Source organism: Corylus avellana, chromosome 2 (assembly GCF_965113065.1).
Source record: "Corylus avellana chromosome 2, dhCorAvel1.hap1.2, whole genome shotgun sequence".
Lineage (NCBI taxonomy): Eukaryota > Viridiplantae > Streptophyta > Magnoliopsida > Fagales > Betulaceae > Corylus > Corylus avellana.
This window is the reverse complement of record NC_142491.1, coordinates 25,595,437-25,609,400: the sequence shown is the minus strand read 5'-3', so window position 1 is coordinate 25,609,400 and position 13,964 is coordinate 25,595,437. Positions and strand designations below refer to the sequence as shown.

The following is a 13,964-nucleotide window of genomic DNA, read 5'->3' as shown; positions in this document are numbered from 1 at the left end:
CTAGTAACCTCATAGTAATTTGAATTAATTAATGAGATAAATTGCACATGGATAATTTAGAATAATAAATATAATAATAATAATGACTTTATCATAATTGAGATATATATGAGATTGATTAATAATAATAATATTTGTGTGATAATAATATAATAACAATATTATTTAATGATGATATACTTATGTAATATAAGTTTTAGTGATAAAGAGTTTAACTAATAATAATGTTAGTGTGATAATCGATTAATAAATAAATGTAGTGTGGGGAATTAAAGAGAACAAAATGATAGAATTAATATGAGGTGGAGTAATATAGCAAATTATGAAAGATGAGGAATTAAAATAAAAAGGAGATCTAACTAGTGCCACGTGTCGGGCTGTGGTTGGATGGAAGAAGATAACATTATCTTCTCCCTTCTCCCAAAACTCGCGTGCTCTTCTCCCCCCTCACTTCTCCCTTCGTCTCACTTCCCCTTCCCTTTCTTCTCTCCTTTCTCTTCACGCACACACACATGGCCGAGAGGGTGAGATTATGAGATTGAAAGAGGAAGAGATGCAGACCGTGATGAGAGAGAACGAGGAAGAGAGAGAGAGAGCTACTGCAGTTCGAAGAAGAAGAAAGAGGAAGAAAGAGAAAGAAGAAGAAGAAGAAGAAGGTGATGAATCATAAGGGTATTCCGGCCATGGGGTTAGTGAGGTAAACATTCAAGCTTTCTCTTATGATTTTCTGTTCAATCCATTAGATTAGAAGCTTGAAAGCATGTTTATTTGGGGAATTTCTAATTAGGTCCAAAAATTGGGGAATTTTAATTAGAAGCCTAATTCCTAAAATTAGCTTCGGGCTTTTATGTGTTATAGATTGCTGTGCATTATACAAGTTCCGGGTTATGGAATTAATGGGTTGAAACTCCAATTTTACTTATTGGTAAAATATGGACATAAACCCTAATTTTATAAGGTTTGAATTAATTTGGGGCTTTAGGTATGTGAACACTAAGAATGTTGTTTGAATGGATTAATTATATATAAAGTGTTAATTAATCCTAGGTTTTCATGGGATTCCATGGAAATTGATACCTATAGGGTTTAAGTTCTAATATGACATTGTAAGTGTTTATGAGTATTATAAATTAGGGTAAACGACAATGGGAATTGATATATATATGTTACATAGATAAGGGAGTAAATAAGTATTTAATGTGATAAGTAATAACTAGATAAGTAGATGGGTATAATGAGTTTTAATAGTAAACATGTGGATAAACATAAAGCAAGATAGGGTCGTAGAATAATAATTATTGGGTTAACTAATGGAGTGTGATACTTGTAGTGCTCAAGTATGTTTATAGAGTATGAGTTGTTAAGCTAAGAATATAGCTTAATTATGTGTTTATATTGTAAATACTTAGGTGCATTGCGGTTGAGTCAAGAGTTCACCGAAGGGTACTCAAGCGAACAAAATAATTATTTTACTTACTGGGCAAAAAGATAGTATGTTTTAAAGTATAAAAGTATGTTTTAAAGTATAAAAGATGTTTTCGATGAATGATTGATGCAAGGTGTTTTGTGATTATATGACTATTTAATGATGTTCTATGATATATGTTGGATGAATGTTTGATATAATGTTTCTATGAACTTTTATGAGTTTACAAGATAATGTAATGATTATGTTATGAACATTTTGATGATTCGCATAGTTTATGACATGATTATAGGATTTTATGATATGAGTTATGATAGCATATGAGCTCAAGGATTTATTGACATAAGCATGAACATGGCATAAGCAATGAAACGGAAACGAGGTTCAACTCTAGTAGTGATTGAGTATAGTCTCACTACCGTAGAGCTGGCCCATGCATAACGAAAATGGGGTTCAACTCCGGTGGTGATTGAGTATTGTCTCACTACCGTAGAGCTGGCCTCATGTATAACGAAAAATAACATGATGGCCCTCGGTAGCGATGACAAGTTTCCTACCGCAGGGTTGGCCTCATAATGGAAATGGCACAAGATGATGAGCATAAGCATAAGCATGCATAGCATATGATTGCATGAAAATGATGATAAAGGCACGGTAACTAGCCTTACTTTGTAGATGGCACAAGTAGCGGCAAACAAAATAAGGTGAAGGACAAATGATGTTAAAGGAAATGTAGCTGGTCTTACTTTGTAGATGACCCAAGTAGCGGCAAGCAAAGTAAGAATGATCCTTGTTTTGTAGATGGCACAAGTAGGGGCAAGTAAAACAAGGATTGGCCTTACTCTGTAGATGGCACAAGTAGAGGCAAGTAGAGTAAGGATAGGAACAATTGGTACATAGAGAAACAAGAATAACAATGATGAGCATGAGCTTGCATGGCATATGAATGTTATGATGATGATGATGATGATATATGATGCTTGCATTGTTGAAGTTATGTTATACTATGTAATGATATACGCTCAAATTATGTTAATTTTAACTGATGTTTTATTTATTATGTTATGAACTGCTTTACAACTTCATATTAAGAAATGTGAAGTTAATTATGTAGTAAGAAAATGCAAAGAAATATTATTATGTTTATTTACTATGTATTAAAATGTCTATCACCTATTTTACCATTTAGACATATATTTATTAAAACTCATTTGTGAAAACCTTGCATACATGGTTGTCTAGTAAACACTGGTGAGGAGATAGATTTTTCAAACAAAAGATGGTTCTGATTATAAATAGTCAATTTGCTTGAACTTGCTGAGTAGTGGACTCACCATTTCACCTTTAAAATTGTGATAATTTTCTAGATGCGGTTGAGGAAGAAGGGGATGTGGTTCCGTACAAGAGTCCACACTATTGAGCATAGGATTGATAGGACGCCCCAAATTTTTTGGAAACACTGACTTACTTTAAGTCAGTTGTAGAAATACTAGTAGTGTTTGATGTTTGTATTTTAGTATGCCACATATGGCATCTTGTGATATACGATGTGTTGTTAATGACCTTGTAAGTTATGTAACATATCATTTGTGGCAATTTTTGGGGAGACTAAGATATATATATATATATATATATATATATATATATATATATAATGTGAAGTTTAAATTAGATGCTCTGTTACATTTATGCTTCTAGAAAACTCTGATGAAAAAAAAAAAAAAAAGAAGAAGAAGAAGAAGAAGAAGAAACTACCTACATGCAGTAGTATCTCGTGAGAATTTAAATAATTCCACTTTCGGCTTGCTTATAAAGTTGGGGTGGTATAATAGATACTATATATACAAAAGGGATCGGGGATGTGTAAATCATCTTCTTCTTCATTTTAAGGTTGCTTATGTCATTTGGAATGCTTTACTAATTAGTTGATTTGTGTAGTGCCATGGGTAATTACTAGGCTGTGGTTAGCTTAGTCGGAGGATTAATAAGGTTTTTCGGTTCATTAGAAGCCATTGGGAGGAGTTTTGGAGGTTTTTATTTTTTTATTTTATTTTATTTTGACCAAATGTTTGGCAGAAAGACCACTGAACATTTGGACCTAAACTAAGAAACCGTTGGGTAAAATAGTACACTAAACATTCAACAGGAACCACATCGAATATTCATTGACCAAGTTTTGACCCACTCGGTAATGACTGAACGCCTGCAACTCTAAAACGTTGTGCACACACTATACTAAATGTTCGGCCACAAACCACCGAACGTTCGCTGCACTGCAGGACTGTCATAGTAATGCCTTCAACTTTTCTAAACCTATAAATATGCCTTCCCACGCCCTTCTAAGCTCAATTCTGCCTTCTAAGCCCTAGAGAAATTCTACTTGAGTGTTTGGTGAGTTTTGAGAGAAGAATGAGAGCTTTTTTTTTTAGGTTCTTGCTTAAAAGCGGTAACCCTCTTGTTTAGCTCGTATTTTACTTAGTTGTTACTCTGCCTAAATATTTTTCCATAGCTTGGTTGTAGTTTGGACTCCTGAAAGACCTTCCTCTACAATTGTTGAAATCCCCATGCCTTTCTTCCAATAACAAACAAACTTATCCAAAAAACCACGTGTGAATCAATCTGTTGCATGGACGCACTTCAAAAAGTAGAACCAATTGACAAGAGAACCTTAAGGCAATTTGCAATTATTGCAATAGGTTGATAAGGTGTCACTGAAAAAAATGACACTTCAAGAATGACGACTCACCTTACCTCTAGTTGCCTGACCTGTCCACTCTACAAACTGAATAAACCATTACCCAAAGGTCAAACTCTTTTGCAAATGCCACTTAAGACTACGGCAGAAGGCACCAACTAATTGGAATTCACTAAATATGATCCGGGTAATGTAAGGAATTTGGTAGTTCGGTATTTCATCAAAGAGGACTTGCCATTTAGGCATGTGGTAAGTGATGGGTTTAGAGAATTGATGAATGGAATTGAACCAAGGTTCAACATACCAAGTCGCAATACTCTACAAAAAGATTGCATGTAGGGCTGAAATAGCGGTTGCGGTTAGCGGTTAGTGGCTAAAACCGTTAATCGCTAACCGCCTAGGCGGTTAGTAAAATTACTAACCGCCTCCGCTATCCGGATAGCGGTTAACCGGTTTGAGATAACCGCTTTTTTGGGCCTTTTTTGAGCTTTTTTTTGGACCGATTGTGGGCTAATTTTGGACCAGTTTTGGGCCAATTTTGGACCGGTTTTGGGCCAGTTTTGGGCCAACTTTGGCCTGATTTTGGGCTCACTTTAATCATTTTTTTTCCTCATTTTGAACCTTTTTGTTTTTGTTTTTGTTTTTTTTGCCCTTTTAATGGCCATTTTAGCATTAAAAATTGCTATATACCAAAATCTTGTTGGCCACCTTCTACAAATCTACACATCATACAATATAATGATAAAATTACAACAAAATCATTACTTCACTTGTAATCTTATGCATAACATAGAAATAAAATAAAACACAAACAAGTTCATAAACTCACAAGCAACCAAAAAAACCAACATGGTTGAACTTAAGCTTGAGGCTCATTTCAATCAACCAAAACAACCCATTTCAACCAACATTTTCAAAGAAATTCATGCCAATCCCTACCTGTGCAGAAATTGGAAAACATTAGCAAGTAGCATCTAGCATAAATAAATTAATATTTAATGAAATAATAATCTTAATTACCATGACAATTAAATTAAATATTTATTCAGTCAAAAGATGATTCGGTTGTTGAACTTGAAGCTTGAGGCCCATCTACAATAGAATAAGTTAATGAATTAATAAGTAATGAAAAGTAAATAAATTTGCAAATCACTAATTTAAAAACATTTACCTATATCATCACAACTTTTCAAAAAATCCTCAAACTCATCATGGCTTATGCGGTCCAATAACCAGTTCTGTGTACAAATTAAGGCCTCAACAGTAATTGAAGACAATGAACTTCTAAAGGAATCCAATACACGTTCACTGGTGTTAAAAGCGAACTCAGATGCAACAGAGGAAATAGGAATGACCAATACATCACGAGCTATCTTTGCAAGGATAGGGTAGTTGGATGCATGAATCTTCCACCAGACCAAAATATCAAACTCTTTTGTTTCTACTACATGCCCATCATGTAAATACCGATCCAACTTGGACCTACACTGCAAATCATTCACTTTCTCAACATGTTGGGAGAATATCTTTTTAAATTGCGTCGCGTTATCTTCCAAGTTATCACAAGCAACATTAACATAAACATCATTTGAACTTGTGATATTCACATCAACAAACGACGACCCCATCTGAAATTTATTGTATTGGTCCATCAAATGTTTTAGAAGATCTTTCACAATTCCCTTTATCTTATCTGCCCACTCAGACCCATTGCATCTTTCCAACCAAAATTCTAATGCCATCATCTTAGAACGGGGGTCAAGAATAAAAGCAACATAGATTATGAAGTTGATGTTATTCATATTCTCCCAATACTTTTCGTACTTAAGTTTCATATTCATACTTGCAGCACTCAAGATAGGATCAAGACTAATACATCCAACATTCAATGTATGCTGAATGATACAAAGTTGCATGAAATATGAGTTGGAGGTGACATGAGTTGAACCTAAAAGTAATAAATAATTGAAATGAATTAATAAATAATATAAAGTAATTTGAATTTGCAAATAACTAATTTATCAACATTTACCTGAAAACTTCAACGTGGCATCATAAAAAACCTTCAAAAATTTCACAAGTGCCCTAGCATTTTCCCAATCAGTAATTGAAGGAACAATAAACAGAAGGCCATCATCTTCACCTAGTAAGTCAAAAGTTTTTTAGTACTTCTCAGCGGTGCTCAACATTAAATATGTAGAATTCCATCTAGTTGCAACATCAAGGCACACCATCTTCCCACATTTAATATTTTCCCGCACTATACAACTTTTAAACTTGGCGAACCTTGACGGTGAAGACTTCACATATTTCACCGCATTCCTTATAATACCAACACAATCTTTCAAGTCATCTATGCCTTCCCTTACAACAATATTTAAAATATGGGCAACACATCACATGTGAATGAATTCGCCTCCTAAAATAGCTTTAGGCTTTTTTGGCATCCTACCCTTTATATGATCAATCCCCTACTTATTGGCCGATGCATTATCAACTGTAATAGTAAAAACACTCTCAATCCGCCATTCTAATAATGCAGCCTCCAACTTTCTTCCAATAGATTCACCCTTATGATCATAAATTTGGCAAAACTTGATTATTTTTTTTTGCATTTTCCAATCACTATCTATCAAGTGAGCAGTAACACACATATAGCTCAAATTTTGAATAGATGTCTATGTGTCGGTAGTTAACCCTTTTACCACTCGAAAAACCCTTCAACACAAGCTTTTCTTTTTCATACATTTTCAAGCAATCTTTTTGTAGAATAATAATTTGAACTTAGGTTCAATTCCATTCATCAACTTTCTAAATGAAGGACTTTCAACGTGCCTAAAAGGCCTCTCACTTTCAATGAAATACTCAGTCAACAAAGTACTACATCTTTCTTGATCAAACTTCATGAATCCAACTTGGTTGCTAATAGTGCATTCTGTTGATTTCATAAGTGACATTTGCAATAGAGTTTGGCCTTTGGTACTTTAGATTTTTTAAGTGGAGAGTTTTGACAACCGGAGGTAAGATGGGTCATCATGGATGACATTCCATTTCTCCTATAGTGACACCCTATTAACCTTTGGCAGTAATTGCAACTAGCTTTAGGGTTCTCGTTGTCAATAGGTTCCACTTTCTTAAAATGTTCCCACACAATAGACTGATTTATAGGTGGTCTTTTGGTTTGTTGTTGTTCAGGGTTGAGGGAAAAAGATGATTGGGTTTCAACATTTTCAGTAGAATCTATCTGAAGATGAGGGATACTTGTGTCCGTGGCCTTACTTCCATCACTCAAAGTATCATTCATCTGTTATTATATAGATAATAATGAGCAACAATAACATTTGCTTAATACATGGTAATTGTGTAAATGGTGTATGTATACCAAAATCAAAATCACACTTGACACAGCATAGTAGCTTCAAGTAAAAAAATGTAGGGAATAAACCACACTTTACAACGTACACTATATGGAATCAAAAACTCGTTCTTGCTAATAAATATTTGCCCCCCGCCCCCTAAAAAAAAGGCAAAAATTTCAATCTAAGCATCACAAATAAAGGCATATTAGTTCTCCCTCTTTCTATCTCCTTTTGATTTTCTTCTGATTTCGTTTGCATAACAAAGTCCCAGTCAAAAAATAAGCCAAACCAAGTGAACTACGAAAATAAAATAGAGGACATCAAATTATTATTTAGCAAGAATTAAATATTTGGACTTACAAATTTTGAAGGAATTGTAAACCAAGAGTATTATAATTTTTATTTGACCTTGCATTTGACAGACGTTAAATTAGTTATTTATTTCAAAATGATGGAAAATATTATATTAGGTAACTATTGTTCTAATATTGATCCACACCTCAACAAATAGGATGTTAAATTTTTGTTTTAAATAAGAGATAGAGTAAAATTAGAAAATATCGGTTGTTCTAATTAATGTTATGTCAAATTAATATTTATCTTTAAAATAAATAAATAAAAACTAAAAATTGATAAATCTAATTATATAACTATTATTTTAACAAAAAATTTAACACCTAATTTCATGGTTTAAAATTACGCATACCCCCGCCCCTCTTTTCTGACATCTTTTCATGTCGTTTTTAGAGATGCATATGTTGGAATAAATTTTTTTTTTGGTTGGACGGATGCAAGATGTAATTTGTATGGAGACGTAATTTGTAATTTGACAATATTATTTTACTTACGTACACATAGAAGTGTTCAAATCTCTCATTCTTTCTATTTCCTTTTGATTTTCTTCTGATTTCGTTTGCATAACAAAGTCCCAGTCAAAAAATAAGCCAAACCAAGTGAACTACGAAAATAAAATAGAGGGCATGTGATGACCCGCTTGATAAAAGCATGATTTAATTTTTTTTTTTTTCTTTTAAAAACCAATAACCCACAATAAAGCGGATTGTCATAGTGGCATGGCGATACCGCAGTATGCCACGAACCCATGCATTAACCTGATTGACAATATCATAAGTCTCACAGAGCTATATGCATCGTTCATGATTCATCAGAGTTCATATCCTTGCAGCGGAATATAAATATCATAAGACATAATATAACACATTAGAACTGACAAATACATCTAAGTGAGTAAAGCTTACATACAAAAGAATGACTATATAGAAGTGTCACATACGACACGAGTCATATACAAAATAACAATGCTTAAGCATATACATGAATGCTCTACAAAAGAGGGCTATCAACTAGTCCTACAAAATAAACACCCAATGTGTCTAGGCCTCAGGCACCGTGGTAACCCAGATACATAGCCACTGATCATCATTTAGGGTCCCTGTACCTGCATCAACAACATCGTCTGCACCATGGGAATCACCACCACCCATGATGCAGGCGGATTTCATCAGCCCGCCGTCTCCATAAAATAGAGACGCTCAGCAGTATAGAACTCACTAGGCTTTCAAAAAGAATCATCATTTAAAAACATACTAGATCAATTGTGAAAGTATACGTAAGCCCGATCTTCCGCTCTCGGAACATGTGCATACTAATTCATCTAACTTTATACATACTTACATGTTATATACCTTAACAATAAAACATATGGAAAGTCACCATGTATCTTCTATCCATAACGATATACATACGCACAGTTTCATCTCCCGTTTCATATGCATACCGATACGTCTAGCATAAAAATCATCATATGCAACAATGCAAGCATCATATATCATCATCATCATAACATTCATATGCCATGCAAACTCATGCTCATCATTGTCATTCTTGTTTCTTGTTTTACTGTGTACCATTAGTCCATGTCCTTACTCTGTTTGCCTCTACTTGTGTCATCTACAGAGTAAGGTCAATCATTGTTTTGCTTGCCCCTACTTGTGCCATCTACAAAACAAGGACTGTTCTTACTTTGCTTGCCGCTACGTGTGTCATCTACAAAGTAAGACCAGTTACCTTTCCTTTAACATCATTTGTCTTTGTCCTTACTCTGCTTGCCCCTACTTGTGCCATCTATAGAGTAAGGCCAATTACCTTTCCTTTAACATCATTTGTCTCTGTCCTTACTCTGCTTGCCCCTACTTGTGCCATCTATAGAGTAAGGCCAATCCTTGTTTTGCTTGCCCCTACTTGTGCCATCTACAAAACAATGACCGTTCTTACTTTGTTTGCCGCTACTTGGGCCATCTACAAAGTAAGTGTAACATCCCCAGCCCGTTAAGGTTGAGTTTGCCACTTTCCTTCTTTTACAACAAAAACTTTTGCAAAGATCTATAAGGTCTATCAGAGTACTTGATTTTAAAGGATACGATCAATGTATAAAACATTCTTCAAGAGATTTTATTACAAGCGAAATTAGGAAACATTAAACTTTAGTGCGGAACATCATATTATTACAACAACTAATATGAAAAGACTTTGAAAATTAATAATTATTCCCGCCCCTATTCCGGCCTCCTATTCCAGCGTCCTTTTTACCTGAAAACAAGAAATAAAACTGAATGAGCCCAAAAGGGGCCCAGCAAGTAAAATCCACAACCATAAATAGTTTCACTCCTCATTCTCAGTTTTGAAAATCGTTTTCACAAATAAATATACATCCAGCCATAATAATACTTGTATGTACGGTTGCATCTCCCGTAGCATATACGTACTATTACATCTAGTAATAGATCATCGTCATAAATTATCGTTATAAATCATCATCATAATGCATCATTATAAATCATCATTGTAAATCATCATTGTAAATCATATTATCATTTTCTCATATTAGGGCCCATGTACACTGTTACCCCTGTGTATGAGGGTTGTGGGTCCTTGTGACCATGGCACTGAACTGTGGCCTCAGCCATGCCCGACCGTCAATTAACTCTTTTCTTGGTGCACTCAACGATCATGTTGATGGAATACCACCTTCTGGCATAGCTTCCTTCAGTGGTTTCGCCTCCATTCGAGTATCGGTACCGAACTCCTCTCATCCTTACTTATCTTGGGGCCAAAATACTCTCCTCCATACATGTGCCCTCATTTCATAAACATTAACTCATTTCTTGTACTTCTCTTTGTACTTATTTTGATACATCTTAGGGCAACATGTAGGAGGGTTTGTCATCATTCTTCTTTCTTATAATCATCATCATTTCTCAACTTTCTTTTCTTAAAATGGAAACTTTTCCAAATATAAACTTGTTGTGCTTAGAAAGCATTTAAATAAATAGAAACTTTCTTAATAATTCTTTTAGAAACCCTTCATGCATGCAACATATCTCCATGACAGGTAAATAAAATAATCATTTACAGTTTGATACAAGAATGAATAAATAGCATGACATGAAGTACTTTTAGAAGGTTAGTGAATTTGCTTACCTCTAGACTGAAGCTATGAGCAGCCTTTAAACTGCTATTTAATCATCTTGAAAAAATATCTTGTTGTTCTACTTTGTTTATTCACAACTAAATTAATAACAATTCACGAAAATCAATTAACTCCAGTCTACTCCTTTAGGGAAGTTAACCCATTAAAATCCAATTCAAAACATCTTATAATTTAACCCAAAAATAGAGAATCAATTCCCAACACTAATTCAAAATTCTCAAGAGTGAAACTAACCAATATCACCCTGATTAAATCAAAAAGGTTCTCATCTAAGACCCATTACTCAACTTAAAATCAAATACCCAAAGCTAGAGGAAGAAGAATTTTACCTTTGAAGAACCCATTTTATTATTCTGCAAATTTCTCTTTTGACCATCCTCTAAATCTCTGTTTTTCCCCCCTCAGCATCTCACCCGCTTTCTCTTTCTCATGCTTCTCTGTCCATCTCTCACTCTATCGCAACATTCTTTCTTTCTCCCCTGTCTTCTCTTTCTTACATTCGTAAAGCTCCCTCTCTCTATCTAGCTCTCTCTCTCTTTCTCACGTATATTCTATGATTATGCAATATGTTAAGCAGGGGAGAGGAATTAAATATGCAAAATAAAGTAAGATGGAATGAAGAAAGAAGAAAGGAAAAATTAAATAAAGGAAAGGTAGGTGTGTTGTTGGCAAGAGTGGGTTGGTGGAAATAAAGAAAAGAAATATAATATAACTTAAATGGTAAAGAAGAAAGAATATGCGTGATTGAAGGGAGGAGAGAGAAAAGTAAAGGAAAAATAGTGTTGGTAAAGTCAAAAATGGACAAAGAAGAAAAGTGGACTAATTTGGGTACAGATTTTCCGAAATCTGACCCATCATAATCTGTCTAATGCCCTTATTTAATCAGTCACCAAATATTATAATCATACTCCAAAATATATTAATCAATCTTCAATTATTATATCTCTTCAATCACCCAATAAAATAATCAGATATAAATCAATATCATATGATCTAATAAATTTCTCAAGATTAAATATCATTACTTAATTATTATCAAAAAAATAAATATCTAAAATAAGACTTTTAAGATCTGGGGCGCTACAGTAAGACCAGTTACCTCTCCTTTAACATCATTGGTCCCTAACCTTACTTTGCTTGCCACTACTTGGGTCATTTACAAAGTAAGGCCGGTTACCTTTTCTTTAACATCATTTGTCTCTAACCTTACTTTGCTTGCCGCTACTTGGGCCATCTACAAAGTAAGACTAGTTACCTTTCTTTTAACATCATTTTCATTCAATCATATGCTATGCATGCTTATGTCAATAAATCCTTGAACTCATATGCTATCATAACTCATGTCATAAAATCATAGAATCATGTCATAAACCATACGAATCATCGAAATACTCATGACAACATAATCATCACATTATCTTGCAAACCCATAAAAGCTCATAGAAACATTACATCAAACATTCATCCAACACATGTCATAAAACATCACCAATAATCATAGTATCTCAAACATCATACATCAATCGTTCAACAAAAACATCTTTTATACTTTAAAAATAGAACCCTTTTTGCCCAGTAAGTAAAATACTTACCTTTTTCGCTTGAGTACCCTTCGGTGGATTCTTTTCTCAACCGCAATGCACCTAAGCATTTACATAATAAACACATAATTAAGCTCTATTCTTAACTAACAATTCACACTCTATAAAGATACTTGAGCACTACAAGTATCACGTTCCATTAGCTAATGGATTAATTATCTAATAACTTAGTTACATTGAACTATGATTCTACATCATTATATATTAAATCACTAAATCTTGAGGCATATACATAGACTCTAGGTTAAGCATTACACTTAACTCATAATTGTTATTCTCTTCTAAGCCGTTTAATCTAGCAATTTACCCCAAACTTTATAATTCTCATAACACTTACTATAATCATGATTCTAATATGACATTAGAACCTAAACCCATATTCATCAATTTCCATGGAATCCCCTGAAAACCTAGGATTAATTAACACTTGAAATGTAATTAACCCATTGAAATAACATTGCTATTGTTCATATACCTAAAGCCCCAAATTAATTCAAACCATATAAAATTAGGGTTTATGTCCATATTTTACCAATAAGTAAAATTGGAGTTTCAACCCATTAATAAAATAACACAAAACTAGAATAATGCATAGCAATCCACTACACACAAAAACCCCAAGCTAATTTTAGGAATTAGGCTTCTAATTAAAATTCTCCAATTTTTGGACCTAATTAGAAATTTCCCAAATAAACATGCTTTCAAGCTTGATATTCAATGGGTAGAACAAAACCTTAAAAGAGAAACTAGAGATTCAACCATATAACAAAATCCCCAAAATTCCTTTCAAGAACCCTAGTTTTTGGACCTAAAGAAATCCCTAATAATTCATGTCATTTTCATTTCCTATAATCAATGGGTAAGATGAAATCACCAAGAAAAGCTTTAGCATTTACCATTCAAGCTTCCATGGCCAAAATCCCCCTTCAAATTCGTCACTTCCCTTTTCTTTTCTTTTTCTTCTTTCTTCTTCTCCTTCTTCTTTCTCTTTCTTTCTCCCAACCAGCAGTACCCCTCTCTCTCTCTCTCTCTCTCAATCTGCAGCTCTTTCTCTCCCAATCTAGGCCGTGTGTGTGGGTTTGTGTAAGGAGAAAGAGTGAGGGAAAATGGGAAAAAGGGGGGCTGCTGTGTGTGTGCGTGAATGGGGGGTGAGGGAGAAAGAAAGAAAGGATGGGGGGAAAAGTGGGCTGCTGCAGGGGGCCCACCAAAAGACTTATATTATTATTATTTTTTTGCATTTTTCTTTTAAAACTAAGGTGATAAGGTATCTCCAATGGCCAATGAAAATTTGACATGTGGCATATGATAAGATTCTATTTCTATTTTAATGCCTCAACTATTTAGAATTGCAAGATTTACCCCTACCATTTAT

At 34.1% G+C, this 13,964-nt stretch overlaps 1 long non-coding RNA gene across 1 annotated transcript; it reads right to left on the bottom strand.

Moving 5' to 3' along the window:
- Positions 1-8,799: 8,799 nt before the first annotated feature.
- On the bottom strand, positions 8,800-13,705 carry LOC132167158 (uncharacterized). Its single transcript, XR_009438658.2, has 3 exons — positions 13,489-13,705; positions 12,584-12,634; positions 8,800-8,957 (listed from the first exon to the last, which is right to left on the bottom strand). It is a non-coding gene; the product is annotated as an uncharacterized LOC132167158 (long non-coding RNA).
- Between the last annotated feature and the right edge of the window lie 259 nt (positions 13,706-13,964).